Source organism: Ixodes scapularis, unplaced genomic scaffold (genome assembly GCF_016920785.2).
Source record: "Ixodes scapularis isolate PalLabHiFi unplaced genomic scaffold, ASM1692078v2 PGA_scaffold3__209_contigs__length_174095766, whole genome shotgun sequence".
NCBI lineage: Eukaryota > Metazoa > Arthropoda > Arachnida > Ixodida > Ixodidae > Ixodes > Ixodes scapularis.
This window is the reverse complement of record NW_024609868.1, coordinates 147,969,922-147,995,843: the sequence shown is the minus strand read 5'-3', so window position 1 is coordinate 147,995,843 and position 25,922 is coordinate 147,969,922. Positions and strand designations below refer to the sequence as shown.

Here is a 25,922-nt window from a genome sequence, read left to right as displayed (position 1 = left end):
GTGGATCGAGAATAATAGTCGCCGAGCGCGGGCGACTGTTCGTGCGGCAAGCACTTTCTTGAACGCAAGTGTGGCTTCCATTTCAATCTCCGTCCTGAGGTTTGCTTGTGTGCAGGAAAACCGTCGTCTGATCGAGACCTCCGGGATTTTGTTCCCACGGTGTTCGCGCAGAAAGCATCGGCCAAGCGCTCGTCGGAGGCTCGCTACGCCCGTGCTACCAAGCAGAAGGGGATCGGTGACAGAACGGCAGTGTTGTAGGCGTTACCGAAAAAAAGTAACGAAATACGTTACTCCCAACTTGCGAATAAAATGAACGCGTTACCTCCCTACGTTACCTAAAAATAAAAGGAACGGGTTACCAATAAAAAGTAACGCACGTTACTTCTGCGTTACTTTTTAAATTATGATTTAACCCTTATTACTCTTTTGACGATACAGGTATGCATACACTCATATATCAAGAAACATCATGTTTATGCAGAAATTGAAAATAATTACTTTATCTCTTTTTACGGTTTCACCTAAATACTCACGAGAAAAAACGCAAAGAAAAACGCACAAAACTCAGAAATTCACATGGCTTTCGCCTAAAAACACGGAAAAAATTGAAGTGTAATTTCTTTAAGACTTGGGAAGTAGTAACGAGTAACGTAACTACGTTACTTTAAATAGTAATGTAAGTACGTTACCCGTCACTGTGTCGAAAAAGTAACGAGTAGGTTCCTACGTCACTGGAAAAAGTAACGCGTTCCTGGTATCGCCGTTACTTGTAACGTGTTACCGTCAAGACTGCAGAACGGATAAAGCGTTACTGCTTGTCATGCCGTGTGGTCATGACGGTAGCAAAAATATCATACCTTGACTTCAAGACGCTGTGTGTATTTAGTCAATTAATAAATACACTCCCGCAGACCCACAGTCTGCTGATCCCACCGGCAGTGCGGAAACCGGCTCGAAATAACCGTAGGCCTCGAGAGACTTGTACGCCTGCACCGTGTCGGCCGTGAACTGGCTTCGTGAAAAAACTAAATAAACGACGACGTGAACCGTCGACGTCGGTGGCAGAAACTTCACGTTGGAACTCCAGCAGGCCTTGTTTGCGGCGTACGGATCCTCGAAGGCAACGCCGTCCACGCACAGTTAGTTTCGATACCGCTGCTGTTCAGGCTCGGGTAGTGAGCTCAAATAGTCGGACATAGCATACGACATACGTTGTCAGGAAATAAGACGCAGAAATGAAGCTAGAAGCGTCCCTACAACATCAACAGCGAGCGCACGCCACACAACGCAGTGGTTAAAACACGGAAAGCCGGGCCGCTTTTGCCCACATAGCTTCCGCGCATGCGCGTCCTTCCGGCCGTGTTGGTAAACAGAGCCGCTCCGCGTGTATACGACCCTTTCAGGCAACATTTCATGGGCGCCGCCATCTTGACGTCAGGTGACCCTGCCGCCATAGCCGACCTTCAGTTTCTCGCCGTTCCTCCGCGTTGTGTGCTGCACAGGCCACTACCGGAGCTTTGTTTTCGTGTTCTTTTACGTTCCGCGTTGAAGTTGTGTTTTCTTTAAGTCTTTTCGATATTTCGGGCTTTCATAAAATGATTTGATATCTATATTTCAACACCAGCTCTTGTATTTTCGTATTTATGAAATGGAATCGGACAGCGAATGGATCGACGATGCAAGATTATGGCTTCAGAGACCATATAAGTTCATCCCATTTTAACGTTTTTCTCGCTAATAAAGGACAGTCTACACCATTGCGACATATGCAGATTTCAACTGACGCAGTAAGGCTATCGCAGTCGTGCTTTCGTTGCATGTGCGCGCTTGTTTCCGTAAAGCCGACCCGCATGTTAGCAATTTAGCCTGCGACAAGACGAGCGGTGGCAACGACGAGTCAGCGACGAGCGACGGAGATTTGTTACTGTCGCCCGTCGCGTCGCTCGGTTTTTGGGTTTCTAGAAAACGTCACTCACCGTCTTGGTCGCTTGCTCCCGTCGCTTCCATGCGGTTTGCCTCGTCGTGCGACTGACCGAGCGACAGCGAAGCGGGTCACCGTCACTTGTCTCGTTGCTCGCCAAATCGCTTGCATGCAGTTTATACTTGATATCGAGGCGCCAATGGTTCAATGTTGTGTGCTTGTAAATTAATTGAATATAAACTGCATGCAAGCGATTTGGCGAGCGACGAGATAAGCGACGGCGACCCGCTTCGCTGTCGCTCGGTCAGTCGCGCGACGAGGCAAACCGCATGGAAGCGACGGAGCAAGCGACCAAGAAGGTGAGCGACGTTTTCTAGATATCCCAAAACCGAGCGATGCGACGGGCGAGTGAGAAATCTTAGTCGCTCGTCTCGCCGCACGCTAAATCGCTTATATGCGGGTCGGCTTTACGGAAACGAGCGCGTACATGCTGTGAGAAGCACGACTGCAATAGCCTTACTGCGTCAGTTGAAATTTACATGTGTCGCAATAGTGTTGTGGGCCTTTATTAGCGTCAAAAACGTAAGAATGGGATGAACTTACATGCTTATTGAAGCCTCATAATCTTGTATCGTAGATCCATTCGCTGTCCGATTCCATTCCCTAAATAAGAAAATACAAGAGCTATGTCGAAATATAGATTTCAAATGACTAAATGAAAGTCCTAAATATCGAAAATACCTAAAGAAAATGTAAGATTTCAACGCGGAACGTAAAAGAACACGAAAACGAAGCTCTGGTAGGGGCCTGTGCAGCACACAACGCGGAGCAACGGCGAGAAACTGAAGGTCGGCTATGGCGACCCGGAAAGCGCGCGAAGGCCGCGCCGACTGGTGGCAGCTCGAGTAAGAAAGCGTCTATAGACCAACACGCGGCCCTGACGTCACGCAGCTGCGGTGGCGCTGTCGACGGCACTGCACATGCGCAAACCATTCAGTTTTCCCGAATTTGGTTTCTGCGCACGTGCAGTGCCCACACCTGGTGTGGGCATACGCGGGCTTCTTTTCTTGGGAATGCAGTGGAAGGTACAGGCCCGCGTCCCCTCTCCCATTTTGAGCGTGCGTGGGCTCTCCTCCTCTCCCTGGAAATGGGGGAGGAGGAGAGCCTGCGTACACTCCAAATGGGAGAGGGGACGCGGGCCTCTACCTTCCACTGCATTGCCAAGAAAAGTTGTCGCGGAATATAGATAAGGCAAAAAAACATGGCCGTCGTTCGGTGCCTCCCCAACAGCTGCCGCTCCGCCGTTAAAAAAAAAAACAGTTTTTTATTTTCTTATTTTTTGTACTTGGAGTTCTGACTTGAAATTTGCACAAATCAATGTGACCAGTTTAGTACATTTTCGAGAAAAGTTGGTACGAGATTCGTCAAAATTTATTGTTTTTTTTTTTTTTTTTTTTTTTACAGGCCATTTTATTGCGTATGTTCTTTTTCTGTGACACCCTGTATTTGACTTTGCTCGCATAACGCGCGTAGGGCTCTAGTGAAATTATCGATGTGTGAAGTGATTTTTAAGCGGACCCCCACTCCCAAACTTTTGTCCGTCCGTGTGATGTCCGTTGTTGCAACATGTGTATGTTTCAATAAATCTAGCGAGGAAATTGACATCACGTGACCTGCACAACGGGCCCTTCCTTTTACGGGTTTTATATTTTTTCAGCAGTCCAGGAATAAAATCCGGGCGGAATTTTCCAAGCTCGCAATAGGAAAGAAATTAAGTTTTTCTAAAACTTGTACAGAATTCCGTTTTTTTTCTGGTGATATATACATCAATTACTATAATTGACAATACAAAGTACTGATCGGTCTCAGTGCACGGAATGTTTTACTAATGCAAACAAGTCATTAATGAGCAGATAATCGGATTAATACGTGGTATAAAAACTCACTTGATCATACCAATTTCAACAAACCTTTGTTGACCTACATAATCGTCTGCATGCACAACATTTCTCTCCCTCCAGTACACCTGTCCAGTCTTCAGACATAGCTTAACTGAGAGAATGTTTTCTCAACATCAGAGCTTACGTTTACAAAGCACCACTCCCGTGCTACATTCTGTAGTCAGGACTCTGGGGTAGCGCTGTCCAAATTTTACACAAAAACTAAGGGCGGTATCTATACACCAAGTGAAGAAATCGGTGCCACGTGGCCGATACGTCGGTTTTTCAGCAAGATTAAGCGGGAAATTTCACGTCCTTGGACATAAACGCCATTTCTGCGTGTGACCACTCATCACTTGCGCCTTTTTTTTTTTGTTTGGGGGGGGGGGGGGGGGCGTTTTTACGTTGTAATCATGTATTGACTCGCCCACGTGAACATTCTGTTACACCAATACAGTGTGCCTGCTGAACTTAGAGGGGAAATAAACATAACGTGACCTAGTGTCACGTGATCTGTATGCCAAGTGAAAAAATTGACGTCCCGTGAACTACGCGTCAAATCGAACTCCCGGCTAAATTTAACGGTATTTTGCCGTAAAGACCATAGTTTCTCCACTAAACTCAGCGGGGAAATAGACGTCAAGTGTCCTAGACAACAATTTGTTCCTCCCGCTAAATTTCGCGGGAAAATATACGTCATCCGATAATATGAATTTCCTAGCCTCCCTTCCTTCTCCCTTTCGCTCACCTATCTCTCCCCCCTCCTAGGGCGACCTCCCCTTCCCTCTCTGCTGCATACCCACCTACGTCCAAATCTCTGCACTCTTAAGGAAAAAATGGAGGAATAAAGTAGTGACGGCGCCTTTCCCTTCCCTCTACTGACGCGCCCCCAGCAAAAACGAGAAGGGAGGAACACGACATTCCTAATGATTTGTTTCCTTCTCCTGGGAAACAGGTGGAAATTTTAGGCCTCCCGCTTGATTTTTTTAATGCGAAAGCATTAACTGTCCCATAGAGCAAGCCGACGTCATCAGCTTTGAAGTCGCGCCAAACGGCACCTTGAATTCTTTCTCCAAGTGAAGCCTGCTTTCAGCCATGAAACCACGCGAAAAGCCTAGCCAAACGGCACCTAGTTTCTCCGATCACAAAGGAGCGGAGTAAAGCTGATGGATTTCGGCTTCGGTCCCATTGGCTGGCGCGCGTCGACGAGGCTCCCATTGGCCGCAGCGCGTCAGTTTCAACGACCGCCACCCCATGGCACTGCGTGTCCGTCAGCGCGCCGGTATCACAGAACGTCCAAGGCCAGAGCGGCGAGGAGAGCGCGTGCTCTGCCGTCGACGCAAATGCGTTGCAGACGAAATAAGGAAATGGAAGAATGACGTGCATGCTTTTGCATTCAGAAATCATAAGTAGTGCTTTGGTGTACCTCAAGACGTTTTTTGGTTTCGTTTTTTCGAACACGTCGCACGCGTCGTCTAACGGACCTTGTTGAGCCGCCGTTTGAGCGTCAGCGACAGAGAAGGCCGTCTGTATCCCGACACCCAGCCCAAACACGCCACAGGGGGGGGGAGGGTGGTGTCTTGGTCGTATTAACGTTTTTACCCGTAATATTGTCAGTTCAGCAAACGAAGCCGTTAGACGCAACGAAGCTCCGGAGCAGTGCAAGCAACGATGCGTACACTGGGCTATGATATGGCCGTCTTCAGATTGCGGAACGACGTGACGACGAGCGACTTTAAGGAAACCGAGGAAACTGCGTCAAATATCGGTCGGTTTTTGCCGCCGGGTGCCGCTGGGCGTCACCTGTTACGCGCTCGGTTATGTGTCCAGAGGCTAAATGCCAACCGACATCAACGTGTTTTTTTTTTTTTTTTTTTGCGTACTACTATAAAATTCTTATGGCAGAGTCGTACGTTGTGAACGAAAAGTGGAATTGTCGCCTATGTGGCCATGTGTTTTGCGTATCAGGGGTGTAACAGCAGTATGAGATGACCTAAACTGTCGCGGGTAGACATTCTGCTTTAAAGTAAAGAGTTCAAAACCGCTTGAGCGATTGCGGCGCATTCGATCGACCTGCGGATAGTCATGTTGGAACGCTGGTCTGAACAAATCGTACAGTTGCCAGTTTGACTGTCGTCTGCGATGTCCTATCGTCCCCTCCCCTACAGCGATTGCGCTCTAGGGGAAAAACTGAACAGGCTCGAAATATGTCGGAAAATACCTATATTCACAGTTTTTAATGTTGACATGATAAGATCAATAAAAGGATATCCTATATTTTGCTTTTTCAAGTATACTATGATTCCTCGAGAGCCATTCTCTAAGTGGCGCGCTCGGATGAGCGCTAGAAGTTTTTAGGCCTGTTCACACATACAGCGGAGCGCTAAGTTAGCGCTACGTGAGCGCTCCAAGGAGCGCTCATATGGCGCTTCCAGCGCGTGACTTCGTTCTAATATAGCGCGTGGTTAGCGCTTTAGTAGCGCCTTGTTAGCGCTCCAGTAGCGCCTTGTTAGCGCTCCAGTAGCGCCTTGTTATAGCGCTTCAGTAGCGCCGTGTTAGCGCGTCATTAGCGCTTCTTGTACCGCGGTGCTGCGGATTAGCAGGTGCATGCGGTTTCGGTACTTGTGGTTGGGTGTGCATCAGCAGCACCATGGCGGACATGTGAGATGCTCAAATAGAAATGCGACAAATGCTCTTACATACGCGATTAGTGCATATCTGTGTGGACGGCTTAACTCCCAGAAGAGCCTTTTGGGTGCGCGAAATCTCTCGCCACCGAGATACCGATGGGTCCCCGGCGAACCTTGTTTCTAGGCTGAGGGACCGAGACACAGAGCTCTTTCAAAGTCGATCGTGTTTACCTGCGTGTCCTTGAAACCAGCGTCACACATATCGAATTGAAAGATATGAGGTCGTACCCAATCAATTAGTCGCACAGAGTCCATGACTCTGGGTCGCCTGCCCGACCCTCTGCTTAGAGAGCGGCTCTTTTACTTCCTCTTCTTTGAATGCCAAAGGAAAAACAACAACACAAAAATCACCGTGCACGCGCTATTCCGCAGCAGCAAGCACGGCACAAGGGGCGTGAGAGCGCTAACAGAGCGCTTCTGTAGCGCTAACAGAGCGCTAACAAAGCGCTTCTGTAGCGCTAATGGAGCGCTAACAAAGAGCTTCTGAAGCGCAAACAGAGCGCTACATCACGCGCCAGGAAGCGCCACATGAGCGCTCCTTCGAGCGCTAACTTAGCGCTCCGCTGTATATGTGAACCGGCCTTTTGAGCTCACCACGGCGTAGCTCCGTATACTTCTGCCTCAAGTCGCGGCTTTGACTGCATTCATGTTGGTCGATAAGCGATTCCTCTGCCCGTGAAGCATCTTTCCAAGCTAAGTGAATAGCCCCTTCACAAACATTAATTCGACACAACCATTGCAGCCTCACGGAGTCCGCATAATACAATAACAAATATTACGATAGCAAATCTCTTCGCCTTCGTGACATTCTGCGACGTGCTTTGTGGGGAAGCAAACGAATGGCTGCCAGGAATACAGTCGAGTGGCTTGTTTTACCGGTTTTCGCAAATAATTACGCCATGAGCTTTTACTTTTCACTAAAAGATTCATCCCCTGAGCCAGAGATGTACAAGTTACTAAAAATAAGTAATTAAGTTAAGTTACTGAGTAATTGGCTCGGAAGTAATTTAAGTAGAGAAGAAATTACTCAAGTGGAAAGTAATTGAGCAAATTACTAACTACCGTAAAAAGTAGAGAATTACTCTTGAAGTTACTTTTATATTTTTATTGTACCAAGTGGAATCGATGGTTGTTTCAAATGAAATAACGAGGGTTTGGTAATTAAAGAAACACTGCGTTTCCTATTCTCGCAAGGAAGTGCACAGGTTTTGATCCGTTTGCGAAATTCTGCTAGAAAATAGAAAGCATCTTTTTTTTTTCACAGAAACGCTTTAATATTTGATTCTGCTTCTGCGTGTCTAATTGTTTTTCTTTTTCTTTTTGTCGGTGATGTACTTCGGGAGTATAATTTCTATTTTGAGGTTTAGCACTGCCTGAGTTTAATTTTGGAGTAGGTGTTTGCTTGGTTACAGTCTTGCGTAAAGTACATCTAATAAGTACCTGAAGTAAAGCACAAAGTAAATGAGAGGTTATGTACTTCAATTAAAGTAGTAAGCACACTGGGTGCAATAGACTTGAAGTAAAGTACTATGAATGCAATTTGCTTTCGAACTAAAGTACCAGCACTTTCTAACACAATCTTTCATAATGCCCTCTCATCAACTATGCCATGTTTCTTTTTTTTTTTTTGTGGTATAAGTTTGGTGGTTTTAGTGGTCATAAGTTTTTTTTTTTTTTGAAATAGTGGAAAATACTTGGTTAGGTCAAGTCGCCATAAAACAGCTGTTTTGCAATCGCTGAAGAAAAACGCTCTGTTTCCGTGGACCAGGCAAGACGCGGGAAGTCTGTTGCAAAAACATCAACGGTCTGTCCGACGAAACGGTGCAAGGTCTGTTGATGAAGCGAACTGTCAATGAAACTTCGCTTGTCGACGAAACGATCGGTCAATAAAACATCGTTCGACGAGCGGATTTTTTCCGTGCTGCAGAGCATCGTCTCGGTCGGTGATGGGCAGGCTGGCAACGCTTGGGGTAAGGGGGGGGGGGGGGGGGCGGAGAAATATAAAAAAATCTTACATCCCACAATCTCACAAATGGCATGAGTTGTCGTGCCTTTGGGTCCGTGAAGAGGGGATCCTGAATAATATTTAGTAGCTGTGTTTGAGACGTCTTGTGTTTGTCCCCTCCTCGTAGCCTCCGTCTTGGAATTTAGAAATGTTGAACTTGAACCAGCTCGCTTGCCTTATTACGTTATCTTCAGTTAGGGATCAATTCCTCCGGTGCGCGCATTGCGCCATGGTACAGAGTGAAAGTGACTTGGGGTCGGTAGCCACCCGGTTGTTTCTTAGGTTGAAGCTGCTTGGTAGACCCAGGGAAGATTCTGGCGTCTCCGCGATGAAAGGAGGACCATGCCAAGCTCATCTGGGCCTCTCCGACTTGGAATAATAATTCGTGAGCGTTGTTGCTGCAACGAGGCTTCTTCATGCCGGCTCTTGCCAAGCATCTGAAGCTTAGCTAGGCATCCGGCTTGGAGGGACATTAAATTCCGAAACGGAGCAAGAGATAGGGGTGGAATCGCAGAAAAACGTACTGGGGCAACCGCTAAACTTCCGATATCAGATGGTACCCAAGATACGTGTGTTAAAGGTCAATAACTGCCAAAAAATGTGATTTTTCAGAGCCCGATATTAACTGCTCTGTATAAGAGAGGTGCACATGCACAGTGCGGTCTCATCAAAAAAGTGGATTGAATGTATACGTACAGTCAGCACGGAATGAAATCCGAACGCCGGAACGCGTGGCCATTGATACAGGCTGCTCCACCTGGAGGGCCCCTGAGAACTAATGAAAATGCCCCTGAGTGCGAAAGTGCGGGTCCTACTAAGATGTCCTCAACCCTCGCGCGGGGCGTCTAGGCCTTCCGCGTTTCGCCGGTGGCGCAGTGTAAGCGCCGTCACTCGGGGTGCTTTTCTGTCGCCGCGCTGTCGCCCGGTCGACACCGGGCGGCCGCTTAACCTGGCTATAGCTCTTTGCGATAGGCCCTGCTCTGACAGGGGGATGAATTTATTCTGCTCCGGAATTGATACGCCTGGCATATCGGTGGTTACCAAAGAGAGCGTCAGCAAGCGATTCCTCGCTTTTTAAGATTCGACTGATAACCTCGCGCAAAAACATGGGCATTGCTCATAAAAACCTAGGCATCTGCGTCGGTCTGTTGCAGAATGTTTTTTTTTTCATAAAGAGTATGGTCGTGCGAATAAACAAATTTTATTTCGCGTTTATGATGTTTCACTATTTCTCAGAAACCGCGCGTGGCGCGTTGTTCACCGGAGCCCCAGCGTGGTTCCGGTGACACGTCATAAGCACTACGGGTCTTCTGAGCACGAAATGTTTCAACTTTCAATTCGCCCTTGCGATACACAAAGCGATAGTGAATGACAGCGCTGAAGAGATATCGCTGGGAATCCGATACACAAAGCGAGTAACAGTGCTATTTGTATCGGATGTGACGGCGCTTACAGCGCCACCGGCGAAACGCGGAACTCCCAGACGCGCCGCGCGAGAGTAGAGTTCATCTTAGTTGGACCCGCACCCTCGCACCCGAGCGCATTTTCATTGGTTCTCAGGGGCCCTCCAGGTGGAGCAGCCTGTATCAACGGCCACGCGTTACGGCGTTCGGGTTTCATTTCGTGCTGACTGTACGTTGCAAAACAGCTGACTTGAAGTAGGAGCACGCCGTAACTCAAGACGTTTCCCAACGGGCTGCTGGAACCGATTCGTTTGAGTCGGGGCTGTCTTCTTTCACGTTCTGCGCGCTGCGGTTCGCGTAGCGGTGTGCTCTTGCAAAATAATAAAGTTCGATCCAAAAAATAAGCGTTTCTAGGCACGCTCAATGCCCGAAGAAGTTGCGACAAGCACACAGAGATTCTTCAGTAAGGTCCACCTTAGTCATGGGTGGAAATCAATGCTCATTACCTAGATAGCTCATTTTCATTTCTAAAGTATAGTTGATGCTTTTCAACGAAAACAGTACATTGGGCGCAATGGCTAAAGGCGGGACATGGTTTATTCTGCTTTTTTTTTAGAATTAATGGTTCTTTTTAATACTGTGAGGACGGACAAAGAAATTTGCCGCCAATCGGTAATTGATGCAAAACAAAATCGAAGCTTTTGAATATCTAATTTCAAAGATTACTTCCCACGAGCGCTTCAAGGTTTGTACTGAACATATCAGTAAAGGCGGAACCTTAATTACAACCTGAACGGCAATCTGATTGATCTATAAAAGCGAAGAGGCCATCAATAGAAAACAGGTGAGACGGCAGTTGTGCTCACCTCGTCGTATGTTTGTTTCGTTCCCTTTTCTATGATTGCGAAAACGACATATGCCGCTAAGGTGACATTCCGGTTAACTCGTCCCTTTTAAGACGACATTCCGAAAACTAACGCGAAAAATACACGCAACGATCTAGTACACACATACTTTCTCGAAAATAAACAAAAGACACACACGGGCGTCCAACGCACGTGCCACTTTCAAAACCGGTACTAACTTACCTCGGTATAGGGTAATCCGAAAGAAACTTCCCTCAGTTGACAACTGGTTACCTGACCACGAGGTTGCCGACTGCCTTCGGTGGACGTCCGTACTCAATCTGAAAGCAAGACTGTCCGTATCACATCTCCGCTGCGCACGCCGATTGTTGTCCTCGGAGCGTTGTCACGGGTTTCGCAATCCAAGCCAAGGTCGCGATTAGGTCCGCTCGAACGCGTATCCGATATTGGAGTGTCTACCGCGTCTCCATTTTGTCCCTTCCATTTGTGCTTGGTGACACGGGGAATGCTACGCAGCTAGGACCCCTCTATAGGCCTGTAGCTTTCAAGTTTGGACATCGGCTCTTGTGAGAAAAATGTAATATTCTCGGTCGCATTTCGGTTGCCCGTCATTACTCTTCATGTCGCTCGCGGACGATGAGCTGGAATAATTTTATTGGTGGGTATACAAAAAGTGTGAAAGAAAATGAGAAGAACGCGAGCTATAATAAAAGCATACTTATCGTTTTGATAGGACAGCGAAAGCTGAAGCTGCATTTTGTTGTGTTTTTATTTTAACATTTTTGTTTGTGCGTTTGAAGTGCACAGTTATCGCCCGAAGACAGACGCTGACGCACGATTGTAGACGGCACTCACTCGTGCATAATCGAACGCTGCAGTGCCCCTTTGTGCTCGGTGCAGTCATTACATGGTCGCGTCTTATACGGACGCCCTCGCGCTTTCTGGCCGAGAGCCTGCCACTGTCGAGAAAGTGCGCAGTCGCAGCTAAAATCAAGAACGAAGCGCGAACTGGTTCGTGCAACCGGCACGTGAAAATGACGAGAATTACGCTGCTGGGGTGAATTTTAAGAGATTCACCGCAACTTAGGAGACACAATCGCATGAACGCTGCGATGAAGAGCGGGGTTTCGGATCGGCGCAGCTAGCTTTGCGTTTAGGCCACAAGTCTCCGACAAAATACGATGGCTCACAGAACATCTTACCTAATTCTGTCGTAACTTCGAGCAAAGAGGTTGACGCTTCAACTAGAGATCCGAACATGTTTCGTGGAAACGTCGATGCAGCATATTTAATTGGTCCGATATTGACGCGGTGTGAAACCGAGGTTTTTCAAACAATTTCTGATATAAATTTTGAGCGGCAACTAGGACATCGTGATTCCGGTTGTCCTTTGAATTTGTATTGTTGTGCAACATTAGGAATATATTCAAAAAATCATCAAAGTTGCCCATCACAATTCGAGTATAGTTCAACATTTTAAGGCAATTAGAAAACAGTGATTCTGTAGATACGGTGATGTACCAATCTTCTACAATTTTAAAATCCTTTGATAGCTTATTGAATAGGGTATCTAGATTTTCATTTTAAGTTAAATGACTCCCCAATAGCGAGGGAAATTAGAAACCTACAAACTTAATTAAAAATGGTACCCAATTTATTAAAAGGAATGCCGATAACTCTCCAAAATCGTCAAACATTGAAAATCTATTATAACTTGGCATCCAAACTATCCAGTGGGTACAAATAACTACCCATTATTGGACAACACTGGAAGCACTTTAGCACCCCATGGGAAGTGGTATCCAAATTTTCCGATGTGTTGCCTATGACTGCCCCATATTTGACACATTTGGAAGCCCAGTGGGACCTCAATGGAAGTAGCATCCATTTTATCTAAGTGAGGTGCCGATCACTACGTAATATTTACCAAACTTACAAGCTTGTCAGCACTCCACTGGAAGTGGTTTTCCTATTATTCAGTGGGGTGCCAGTGACTACTCAAAATTGGAGACCATTGAAAGTTCATTGGCACTAACTTGTGATAGTATACAATTTATCCAATGTGGTGCCAATGACTAATCAATATTGGACACCATTGGGATATAATTGGTACTTTATTTGAGATTATATCCAATTTATCTAATGGGGTGCCAATAACGGCCCAATCTTAGACACCATTGGATACCCATTCGCGCATTATTTTAAATGGAGTCCAATTTATATAATTTGGTGCGAATGACAGCGAAATATTGGAAAACATCGGAAGCCTATTGTCATTTCATTGGAAGTGGTATCCAATTTTTCCAATAAAGTGCCAATTACTTCCCAATATTTAAAAATATTGGATGCTTTATTTGAAATGGTGTCCAATTTATCCAATGGTATGCCAATGACTGCACAATATTGGAAAATATTAGAAGCCCATTGGCGCTTCATTGGAAATTATGCCCTATTTATCCAATGAAGTGCCATGCACTGACTGCCCAGTTTAAGACAACATTGGAATCCCGTTAGAACTTGATTGGAATTGGTATCCAATTTCGTCCATTAGGGTGCCAGTGACCGTCCAATGTTGGGCGACTTGGAGGCTCATTGGCACAACATTGGAGGTGGTTTCCAATTTAGCCAATGGAATTCCAATGGATTCCCAATATTGGTGATAGAATAAAGGGGGCCAATCACGGCCCTATTTTTCCAAGACATTTCTAATATTGGTTACTGAGAGTAAACGGTGGGCCGATGTTGGCCTTCTTCTTACAAGATATTCCCAATATTGGCCCAATGACCTGTGCTGCCTGGAATACGACATGAAGTGCGTCAATGTCGAAGTGCAACCCAGCACACGTTTCAAGGACTTCAGATGCCACATAAATTGCCTCCGGGCACATGTGTTTGATTAAACGAACTGTCCGTAACATATATACAATTTGCTTGTTATTTTTATAAAATATTTTACTATTTGTGGTCTTACTGCAAACGATAGATCGGCAGGATATTTTCTTAGTGTGATGGTCACACGAAGATACGAAAAACACACACACCCATATTGCGATCCCACCAAGCGAAGTGTGAGCTCTTAAACCGATCATGTTAGAGCCAGAAAAATTGATCCTTCATTTTTATGCACGTCAACTGTACAATCAAAAAGAGGGCCTGGCGCTGCTTTGATAGGATGTTCTAAACAAATGCTCTGTCGCTGTATTTTTCGCACATCTCTAAACGTGTGCTTTTCTTTATTCAGGCACTACTCAGTATGGCAGGCAAACGCAATTTGTTTTTAGGAACCTGACGAGTTTTCTTTGCTCTGCCACGTTCTCAATAAATAGAATATCAAAATCGTATAATAATTTAAACGATTCAAACTTTTGTGGACGGCATACTTCAGTCATTACGTATGCGTTCGTCGTCTGCGGTAGGTATCTCGAGACGTCTCAAGGACCGGAGGTTGCTTTCGCAAATATTTCATAAACAGACGGCTAACTTCCGCCGTAGTAAGTATGAAATCTATACTCTCTATATCTATTCGTTTTAGACGTTCAAATTCCACGTCCGATTTTGAACGATGGTTCTTTCAGAGTGAAATCTAGTCCCATGTATTCGTCCATAGCAACGCTCCTAGCAACAGTTTGTTTACCGCAGTGACGTCATACTTACTGGGTCAATGACTCCTTGTAGAAGGCAACAAAGTTGTTGCACTCGCCACTAGACTAAAGGGACGAGCGAGTTCACAAGACGCGGCCATGTAATGTTGGCTTCTGAGTCTGCAAGACGCGACAATAAAGGCGGCGTTGTAGCGTTCGATCATGCAAGACCCACGTTCGAATACGGGGATCAAATACGTGCACAGCTCGTGACTTTAAAGAACGCAATTCTTTCAGCTGGTTCGTGCACGTTTTCTTTCATTGCGCATTTCAGCAACGTGAGGTGCGTAAAAAGGCGTTGATCTAAGAATATATGATTTTTCTCGCGAGAAGCGCTGCTCAAACCTTGGGAGCTACAGACCTATCAGGCCTGTTGCGCTGGGCCAGGGGGCACGAGTGTATCCACGAGACGCGACCATCTAATGTAGGCTCATTCCCAGACGGCGGAAGAGACGGGGATAGATTCTCCAAGATCTTCCGTGCGCTCGCTCGCTGACGCTGGTCAGTGTGCTCAAATAATTTATTTGGCTAATAACACGAAGCATTCAAGGTAGGGGCATATCAAAGGTGACGTAGATGTTGACGGGGCGTTAATAACACGAGCATGTTGACTTTTAAAAGTTGCGAAGCGGAAAACAATTTCTATTTTAACGCAATAGACCGATCTCACCAGGAGTTGCGCGACGCCACCGCTGCCGCGGTGCATCCTGGTACCTGTAGTTCTCCCCAGTTTTCCGGCCGCGTCGATGCGCATTGTACGCCCGGCGTTTGGAAGTTTTCAGGTTAGCACGAGACTTTTAGCCAGGTGTTTACTCATGGTTTTCAATCGGTGGCTTCACATGTTGTATGCCACGGAGCTATAATAACAGCACCAGGCAAAAAGGCCTTGGATATTATGTCTTCCCGCAAGAAAGAAGCATGGCAAAGAAAGGTCAACAGAGCCGAACAGAGCGCCAGGAAAAATAGCGTTTTACGATTTGTTTCGCGATTTGCTTCATAATTTATATCCAACCTATTGCACGTCAGCTAAAATGTGTAAGATTACAGGGCACGAGACAAAGAGCGTTCCGAAGTGTTCCCTAAGCTGGAATCTCTTTCACCATTTGCTCCCAAGCGGTCTATTCGTTGGTCTATCTCAAATAGGACCTCCGCACTGCTTTGTGGAGGCCGTTTTTAATACACTTCTTGCTCGGTGTACTTTGGTGGTTATAATTGTTATTGCGACGACATGTTTCAAGCGCAACTGTGCTTCAAAAGATTAGGACAATCACTAAAAAAGAGCAGCAATTCCCGATATGCGCTACTTGAAATTAAACAACCTTTTCGGAAGCAGCCTTCATTTTTTTTTTTTTTCATATAAACGTGAAAACATTACATCATGCAATTTAGAAGTGCAACACGTACTTACCCCCAAAAATGTAACAAACGAACCTCATTCATTTTGTGGTGGACTTTTAGGCTGGTATTACTGATCCATTCTGCACTAGCACCAGTCGAGACCGCAGAAAAAAGCTTCCCCCGTCGGGCGACTGTTAGCGTTCGGATCTTGCGCAAACAAAATAAAACTGAATAGAAACTGTGCACGAAAAATCATCTCCAGCCCAAGCTTTCAGGTACTGTATCTGGCATGGTTGCTTCTTTTTGATAGATGCCAATTACTACGGCGCGTCAGGCATGGCCTTTCTGTAGATCAGTTCTTTGTGTGCAGGCTTCTCCCGCTGTTCATCTGTACTCTGTCGCACAGGCTGTCAACCAGAATGAAACAACTTTTAGAAAACTATCGCTCACCGAGAAAGTCTAGCTCCTCTTACTTGATGGCTGATTAAACGTTATGCACGAGACTGAGCACCACCAAACTCAGTTTTTCATCACATTTGATGCTGTTCCGTGGTGCTACACCGAGCCGATGGTCCCTCGAATTTTGTTGTTCTTTGCTATTGCACTAGATGTTCACTTGTTTGCAAGGTAATTGAGACGTTCGAGGAGTCAAAATGCTCGAATAATGGCCCCGTTTTTTTTTTTTTTTTTTTTTTTTTTTTTCGCGGCCGCAGTCGTATTACCGCGTGAACGGCAGTGGGCTGACGCGTTCACGAAGACGAAGAAGCAGACGACAAAGCGATTCTAAAGCGATAAGACGACTGAAACAGCTTTTTGTGCACTTGCTGAGGAAAGTAAGGCATCACAAACGACACAATCTAATGAAGTAAAAACATGCAAGAGAATCAACATGATACCGGGGCGTGCCAAATGATAATCTATGATGATGTTCGTGCGCGCAGCCGTATGTAGCCGGGAAGGGATGACTACAAGTAGCATGGCGGCGGCACCCCTTCCGGAATGCGCGCGCCTGCGCAGTTCGCTTGGTGACATCGGTCTATTGGGAAGTGCTACGGCGCCCCCCTTTCTCGAACTCTAAGCGAGCAAGCAGTGGCCACAAGCATCGTACTGCACGGCTGAACCATTGTAAGCATCATGGGTTGCCACAAACGAGGCAAAGGGAGCTTTCCTTTTAGGAGATCAAGTGACATGTTTTGTTTGTTTCAGAGGATTGCAGGCAACACGCTTCACTTATCACGTGTCTCTTTATGCGCATCTGATTACTAATTGAAAACAAGGAAGAGGGGGGTGGTCTAGCCCTTGACTGAACCAAAGCAGTAATTCAGTAAGGGACGCTCATTACGACATCAATTAGAATGTGTTAAATTGAACATTTATTGAACCCTAAGAGACAAATGAAAAATACAACGTATGCCATTTCGTGACATGAAGAATGCTATCTGCAAACTTGTAATGAAAAATATCACATAATGAACTTGCACTCCACGGCAAAAAAGCAAATGTTTCGGTAGAAGACGCTATCCTCTTGCTCACGTACAAAGAACATTATAAAGTTCTGGAAGACGACTATGGATAAAGAACTCGTACATCTAAATTCTAAGCATGCCTCGCCTTCAGGAGGTCAGCATAAGTTATCACAGAAAGTGCTTAAAATTTAAAGAAAGAAAAATAAAACATGCCTCTATAAAACCTTCTATCATTCGTTCTGGAAGCAAACTATAAGTGAACCTGATAATACTGACGAGAAAAGTGCATTATAAACTTTTAAGCCAAGGAAAAGCCTCCCCATAGCAACCAGCGTGTTGGAGGGCTTGCATTCGTACTGGATGCTGAGCAGCCAATATGCTGCCAAGGAGATGCACAGCCCCTCTTGTGCATTAAAAAAGGGGAACAAGCGCTCGCGATCCACAACAAGGTGAAGAAAGACTGCATCGTCCAGCTCCTGCTTGGTGTAGAGGACACATGGTGTCGGTGGGATGTTCTCGCCCTGCGTTAGGTAAAAAGATAAAGTACAATATATTATAATGTAGAAGGCCAAAACATGTTTGCTCTCGTCAACTGCTATTATTCGCTGCCATTAAGGTCATGAGCATCAGCCTTCACACAGACATACAGTGCTTATGTTTAAACAAGTAACCGGCGTCTGCAGCAATAAAAACGAACGGGGAATTACGATCGGGCAACATCACGACATGAAAGTATTGCTATATAATCTTAGCGACACTTTTGAGTATCTCTATTTCTGTATCAAGATGCATTTGCGAGATCTATTTGTGTTTCAGTAGTGAAATACTTTTGCGATGTATTATGATACGCTGCTAGACTTATGTATGTTGTTACATTTATTGTTGGAAATGAACTGACAGGTTTGGAGGTAAAAACAAAATAGAAGCTACACCCAAAATCCGACGCATCACTGGTTCGTTTTCGCAATGAGAGTGGTTTTTTGCTTTGCTCTCGCATTTCGCTTTTACAGCGGCCGGTTTTCTCTCTGCAGACAGCAGCCTTCCTGTGTACATTTGAGGTTTCTGTTTGGGCAAAAGGATGCACAGCTGAGAAACAATATGTCCAAAAGAGTCAGAAGACAAAAAGCAAGGACGTTTGGGTCGACACACTTTGCCAGGCGGTGTCATCGATCGCCAGCGTTCATTGGGTGCGATAATGGGTTATTAACGGTATCAGCGAACATAGCCAAGGGAAGACAAGTTTAAAAAAAAGGGACAAACACAGACAGAAGGCGGGGAGCTCAGGTGCTACAATCTATGTCTGCCACGGACGCACCCTTCTCACCACGCCACTCGGCATTATGAACCGTATAGGGCCGCCGACTGACCATAACGGTACATGCTAATATTTGTCCCTTGGCCAATGTTAATTTTTTGCCTCCTTTGCTACACTGAAAAACCCAAAGATGAAGGTTACAGAAAACAGCAAACATAATGTCTCTCATGTAGCTGTAGAAATTAAGTTTCACTAGCTACATTTTATGTCTAGCCGCTGGCTATATGAACTCCCCTGTCGAACATCAACCGGAGCAGCGGAAATTTAGAGCGCAGCGCGTCGAGCCTGGCGAAGTTGACGGTTGTGGTTATCAACGGTGGAGGGGGGGGGGGGGGGGGGGTTGCACATAAAAAGGTGCTCGTGATAATATATTTCTACAGCTATCTATGAGACATTGTTGAGTTTTAACCTCGCTGCACCCCTTGAATTCGTGACAGACAAAAAGTGTTCTTGACAAAATATAAAACGAGCTGTCAAGGTCAAGAGAAGAGCAATCTCGGAGGCCCTAAAGGTAACCTGCAGCTGCTGGATGACTGCTGTAAACAGACCCAGAATTCGCGAGCATAGAGAGAGGTGCAGAAGCTATGTGATATTCAACTGAAAAGTTAATAAGCTCAAATCATTATTCAGTTTAAGCCCAAAATCTATGATTCGCACATTCCTATTATTTTAAGTATAAAGCCAAAGGCGAACAAAGTAGTAGTCTGTTGATTTATTTCCGAATAGAATACATTTTCAGTATCAAACTGGATGGTTTGCTTATGTTTTAAAGGTTGCGATAAAAAATGCAATACTTAATTGTGTGAAACGTAAACCATTGTAAAAATTATGTGCATGATTATATTCTACAAGTCGTTTTACATGCATACACAACACTCTATTTGAAAGCTAATAGAATGTTTAAAAAAGGCCGTGATCGTCGATGCCTTTTTCACTGCGTGTTCGTGGGACTCGGCGGACATTAGTGAAAGGAATAATTGTCACAGCATGTTGACTAATTGACCATAATCTGTTAGCTTTGTAATTGATGGCTTTATGGACCATGTTGCAACTGCAGTGTTAAAAGCCAGTCAATATGAAAGGCTATACCGATTTAATCCAATCACGAAAAGCCAAGCGGCTTGGAGGTATTCATTGTCCAACTTTTGCATTTTTAATGTCGGATGTAAAAACCGCGCTCAGAGTGAGCTCAAGAGTTCGTGCCGCTAATGGCGGGTAGAAGAGTGACATAGTCGTACCGGGTACGTCGTTACTATCTCGACAGTGTGTCCTTAGTGGAAGCATCGGCGTCATACTTCCAGGATAGTGAAGGTGCGTCCGAAGCAATTACGTCCGCACGACATCCTGAGGCCTTCTGAGCGCAAGGTTTTGGTATTGGGCGACAAAAAGGCAGATGTTGAGGATTGAATATCTCAAAATTGTTGCCATTCGCAAATTGTGTCGATTGGGTTAGTCCTTAATATTCACTGCCTTTGAAACTAGAATTGAAAAATATCCCATAAAACCATTATTAAAAATATTATTAAAATTTTGGTTAAATAGTTTTGAATAACATACTGCAAAGGGTTTTCCCCTTATGCAATGTCCTCAGGGCCCCACAAACATACGCTGAAGGCGGCATTCAAGTAACATTCACGCCGTTTTTTTAAAATTTATTTTGTTTGAATTGAAGTAGAAACGTTTGTATATATGGTATATAAAAATATATTTAAATTCCGGGTGCATGTGCATGCAGCCGTGCACTATCCAACTATAGAGGTCCACTTTTTCGTTAAGAAACATTGGATAAAAGTGGACAAGGCCAGTTTTACATAAACCCCTAGCACGGCATGTACTATCGGGGAAAAATGAAATGCGAACAGAGGAGCGCGTGGCTCGCGGTACAGGCTGCGCCGCCTGGAAGGGAACCTAGGGGCGAGGGTGCGTGGCCTACTTCGATGTGTTCACGCCCCTCGATTGGCGCTCCCCCAGCTTCGGCAGTGCGCCTCTCAGGGCGCTGAAAGCTGTCACCGCTATCTTTGCCTGCTCGGCGAGTGCGGCGAGCTTCTTTGCACCGCACGCGCTGAGCCAGCAAAGATAGCTGTGATAGCTTTCAGCGCACTAAGAGGCGCACTGCTGAAGCTTGGGGAGCGCCAATCGAAGGGTGTGAACACATCGGAGTAGGCCACGCACCCTCGCCCCTAGGCTCACTTCCAGGCGGCGCAGCCTGTACCGCGAGCCACGGGCTCCTCTGTTCGCATTTCATTTTTCCCCGATAGTACCAAGGACCGCCAGAAATGATTGCTCACCTCATAGAACACTCTGTGCGGCTTGAAGATAGCGGCTTGAAGTCTTTGACGATGAGTCTACCCACTTCGTGCAGCTGGGACCTGCAATAAATTTAATACAGCTTGCCGTATACCACAAATTAACAACGAAAAGCCAGTAATGCATAAGCCACAGCATGACATGTCCCAAGGACCGCTAAAAAGTCTCACTCGACTCATAGAACACTTCATGCGACGAAACCCCGCATTAAGGACTGATTGAACTTAGTATAAATGTTGCAGAAAAATGAGGATCTGTATTCAGCTGTTTAAAAACACGTGATCTATGTAATAATTTTGTGGCCTTATAGAACACTACTGAACAAATTTTTACTAACGAGAGTGACCACAAGTGTATACTGAAAGAATCAATAACAATGATGAAACCCAGAAATTAGTTGAATGCCTTCCCTGTGTTCTGCCATCGAGTGGAAGAGGTTTCTTGGCCTATATTTTTCATTAGAAGCAGGTGTGATGTCCGTCTGTGTTTTGAAATCTTGATGTTGTGCATGATATTTTTTATTTCCTGTTGAAACCTCAAGGGCTTTCAACAGGAAATAAAAAATATCATGCACAACATCAAGATTTTAGATTTCCTGTTGTTTGTTTAATCAGATTTACCCAGATGTTAGTAGGTTGCTTCTTTGCGTTTACTGTTTTTGGGTATGTTAGGAGTTGTGAACAGTATTATGCTGTAAGGTCCAGGAAGGAATTCCCTTCGTAAAGTGGTGGTAAGCAGACGAGAAATTGTACAGAGTGACTTCATGTCTTCCCCTGTTTCCTGTTTTGGGTCACCTATTCGTTTTTCGTCCATTAAAACTTAGCTGTGATGGACACTTCTCTACGTTTTTATTATCTTCCTGAGAACCCGTCTTGAATAAGTTATTCGTGTTTAGCCTGTATAGCTACCTTGTACCCTCGTTTTTTTTAATTTTTGTTCATTAATGAATGACTAGGATTCAACTGCAAGCACAGTGTTAATGCATACTAATAAATAGCCGCATACTTTTACGAAGCTAGTCAATAAAAGCATGCTGCTATTATGTACCAACAAATTCAAGCATCAGAACCAGTTGGTAGCCAATCATTAAAAAGAAAGCATGAAGAATATTGGAGCAGAGGATACCAACACAACACAGCGCTGTGTTGATCTCCCCCTTCTTGTCCGTGCCCTTCACACTCCATGTTTTTAATAATACATCTTTCAATAATTTTCTGCTTGGCATCATCTGTATAGGGGCTCACTGGAACGACCCACCTGCCATTGCATTCACTTTAGGGCAGCTCCCCTTTCCTCATGGTGCCATCGTTGAGGAAGTGCAAGGCGGGTGTCCCTCTCACTCTTGTGGTTCAGTTCCCCAGGTTCCCATAGGTTTCAAGCTGCTAGCCAAATTGAGTCAGGTGTTCCAGCCCTGCAGGAAAAGTCAATTCCACTGTTTTAAGCAAAAAGCGCCGAAAAAAATGCAGGGACACAGACGAAGGGAAACAGGAAAAGGCGCACTCTCAACTTACGTTTATTTAAAATTCACACGTTATATAACCACACACACACACACAAAAAAATCCTTGCTACCCTATCTACTCAGCCCGCATTTCAAAAATTCAAACTCATTTGTAGATAAGGATACAGACGTGTCACTTAGACAATTCTTGTCTCTGGTCCTAATTTCATACGCCTCGTGTAATTCCCGCGATACTTTATCTTTGTACCTAGCCAAAATCTTGGTGTCATTGAAGGCCGGGGTGCAAGAGCATCTATTGCAATGAATTGCAAGGTGCCCCGAAGGCGTCGTTCTTGTAGAGGCAGCGTGCTCTCGGGTGCGATCATTAACGCACCTGCCCGTCTGGCCCACGTATGTCATCCCACACGTCATGGGGATTTCATAGACGACGCCAGTGGCGCATTCGACGTACTTATTTCGATGTTTGGTAGTGCAGGGATCTGAAGATGGCTGTGGTGAATTGATCTGGCGACAAAGTCGCGCCATCTTATTGGGCGCTGAAAAAGCTACCGGTACATTGTAGCGCTGGGCTACCTTTTTCAGATTGTGCGTTACATTGTGCATATATGGAATGACAACAGGCCTCGTGGTCGGTCTATCGCTGTTTGATTTCCGATTACCTTTAATCTTTTTGATTAAGCTTTCTGCCACTTCAACCAAAGCTCTCAACGGAAAACCAGCCCTCTGCAGGCGTTCTATCTGACCCTCGAAGCTGCCTTGCGCATTGTGCAAACATGAGTTTCTGAGGGAAGCCCCCAGGCACGAAATGGCTATGCCCCTTTTCACTACTTTCGAGTGGGCGGAATCAAAAGGAAGGATGCCCTTCCTAGTTCGAGGCGCGTACGTCCAACAAACATGGTCCCCCAAAAACGACAGCTCGAGGTCCAAGAATTGCAGTTTGCTTTCTTTTTGTAACTCATGCGTGAATGTCAACCCGGAGCAACACAATTTAAACACGTCTAGCAACTGAGAGACTTCACTTCAAGGGGGCCCCGCCGAGCGGCTAAGGATGAGGAAATCGTCGACGTATCTGAAGATTTTCACATTGTCATCGTTCGAAATGTTCAAAGCGATGTTTTTTCCACAGCTGCCTAGAAAAATGTCACACAAAACAGGTGCAACACTGGACCCGATGCAAACGCCTTTTCTTTGCACATAAAGACTCCCCTCGAATGACACAAACGTATGTTTTAAGTAAAAAACCAGGAGCTCAAGAAAGCTATGAACATTGATGCCCGAAGAATTCTGGAAAGCGACAACTCACTTCTGGTCTATGCATTGTCTCACCGCCGAGAATAGGGGTTCATGAGGAATCGAGTAAAATAAATCCTCGACGTCAATGGAAAACCCACTGCGCATGCACTGGCCCCCTTGCCTCAAAAATTCAATGACACATTCTGAATTTCCCACTATGAACGGGTCATGCAACTCAAGCGCGCACAAATGTTTGCGCAGGAAATTACCCATGTGAAACTGCCAAGCGCCTCTTTCTGTAACAATGGCCCTAAAGGGAACTTCAGGCTTATGTGTTTTAGCTGTAAAGAATATGTCGAGGTTCAATTTCTTGCTCGACTTCACGCTCTTTAGCAACCCAGATAGTTCCAATTTGCTGCATAAGTCCTGGGCCCGAGATTTCACCTTTGACAAGGGTCTCGGAGAGACTCGCTTGAAATTCTTGTCGATGGCCTGGCTTGCCTTCGCACCGTACAGAGCGGACGGAGCAACGACGAATCCTCCTTCCTTGTCAGCAGTAACCAGCTTGAGGTTGTGTTCCGAAAAGTAGGTGACGATGTTGCTGGTCTTGAAGCTTCGCGTTGATTGGCCAGCGGTGCGTTGGAGAACGTCCACGCCGTCGGCCACGCATCGTTCTTGGTGCTCAGGCACAGCCAAGCCGCCCATCCATCTCACCAAGGACAGCTTTGTGACAGGGCACAATCTCGGTTCCTGGCTAAACTTTGGTCCGTGGTCTAAGGCAGACTTGATGTCTGGTGGTAAAGTGGCACCTCCAAGAATGGTGACATCCTCTTGCTTCTTGACGCTGGCGGCACTCTTCTTCACCAGCGAAGTCCGGACTTGCTCCCAAAGGACATCTGTGTATTGTGCCGCTGTTCGAAGGTGTTTTCTGAAGGCTTGTTCCGCAGCGTGTGTCCCGGCACCAGAAGAATAGCACGTGATCTTCAAGCAATCCCTGTACCTCTCAACTTTTTTCCAGGTCTCAGACCGGAGAATTCTGCAAATTCTCCTGGCATGACCTGTAGAAGGCTGGAGAGCGTGAAGTCGAGCAAGAAATTGAACCTCGACATATTCTTTACTGCTAAAACACATAAGCCTGAAGTTCCCTTTAGGGCCATTGTTACAGAAAGAGGCGCTTGGCAGTTTCACATGGGTAATTTCCTGCGCAAACATTTGTGCGCGCTTGAGTTGCATGACCCGTTCATAGAGGGAAATTCAGAATGTGTCATTGAATTTTTGAGGCAAGGGGGCCAGTGCATGCGCAGTGGGTTTTCCATCGACGTCGAGGATTTATTTTACTCGATTCCTCATGAACCCCTATTCTCGGCGGTGAGACAATGCACAGACCAGAACGGAGTTGTCGCTTTCCAGAATTCTTCGGGCATCAATGTTGATAGCTTTCTTGAGCTCCTGGTTTTTTACTTAAAACATACGTTTGTGTCATTCGAGGGGAGTCTTTATGTGCAAAGAAAAGGCGTTTGCATCGGGTCCAGTGTTGCACCTGTTTTGTGTGACATTTTTCTAGGCAGCTGTGGAAAAAACATCGCTTTGAACATTTCGAACGATGACAATGTGAAAATCTTCAGATACGTCGACGATTTCCTCATCCTTAGCCGCTCGGCGGGGCCCCCTTGCAGTGAAGTCTCTCAGTTGCTAGACGTGTGTAAATTGTGTTGCTCCGGGTTGACATTCACGCATGAGTTACAAAAAGAAAGCAAACTGCAATTCTTGGACCTCGAGCTGTCGTTTTTGGGGGACCATGTTTGTTCGAAGTACGCGCCTCGAACTAGGAAGGGCATCCTTCCTTTTGATTCCGCCCACTCGAAAGTAGTGAAAAGGGGCATAGCCAGTTCGTGCCTGGGGGCTTCCCTCAGAAAGTCATGTTTGCACAGTGCGCAAGGCAGCTTCGAGGGTCAGATAGAACGCCTGCAGAGGGCTGGTTTTCCGTTGAGAGCTTTGGTTGAAGTGGCAGAAAGCTTAATCAAAAAGATTAAAGGTAATCGGAAATCAAACAGCGATAGACCGACCACGAGGCCTGTTGCCATTCCATATATGCACAATGTAACGCACAATCTGAAAAAGGTAGCCCAGCGCTACAATGTACCGGTAGGTTTTTCAGCGCCCAATAAGATGGCGCGACTTTGTCGCCAGATCAATTCACCACAGCCATCTTCAGATCCCTGCACTACCAAACATCGAAATAAGTACGTCGAATGCGCCACTGGCGTCGTCTATGAGATCCCCATGACGTGTGGGATGACATACGTGGGCCAGACGGGCAGGTGCGTTAATGATC

The 25,922-nt window shown here is 45.8% G+C and overlaps 1 protein-coding gene across 1 annotated transcript in view; it reads right to left on the bottom strand.

Annotated features, from left to right (window-relative positions):
• Positions 1-11,419, bottom strand: part of LOC8027128 (cytochrome P450 3A18) — a 43,071-nt gene extending 31,652 nt beyond the window's left edge. Inside the window, exon 1 of the mRNA XM_040222473.3 lies at positions 11,048-11,419. The gene's annotated coding sequence lies outside the window, so the exon portion shown is untranslated. The remainder of the gene's footprint in view (positions 1-11,047) is intronic.
• Positions 11,420-25,922: the final 14,503 nt, after the last annotated feature.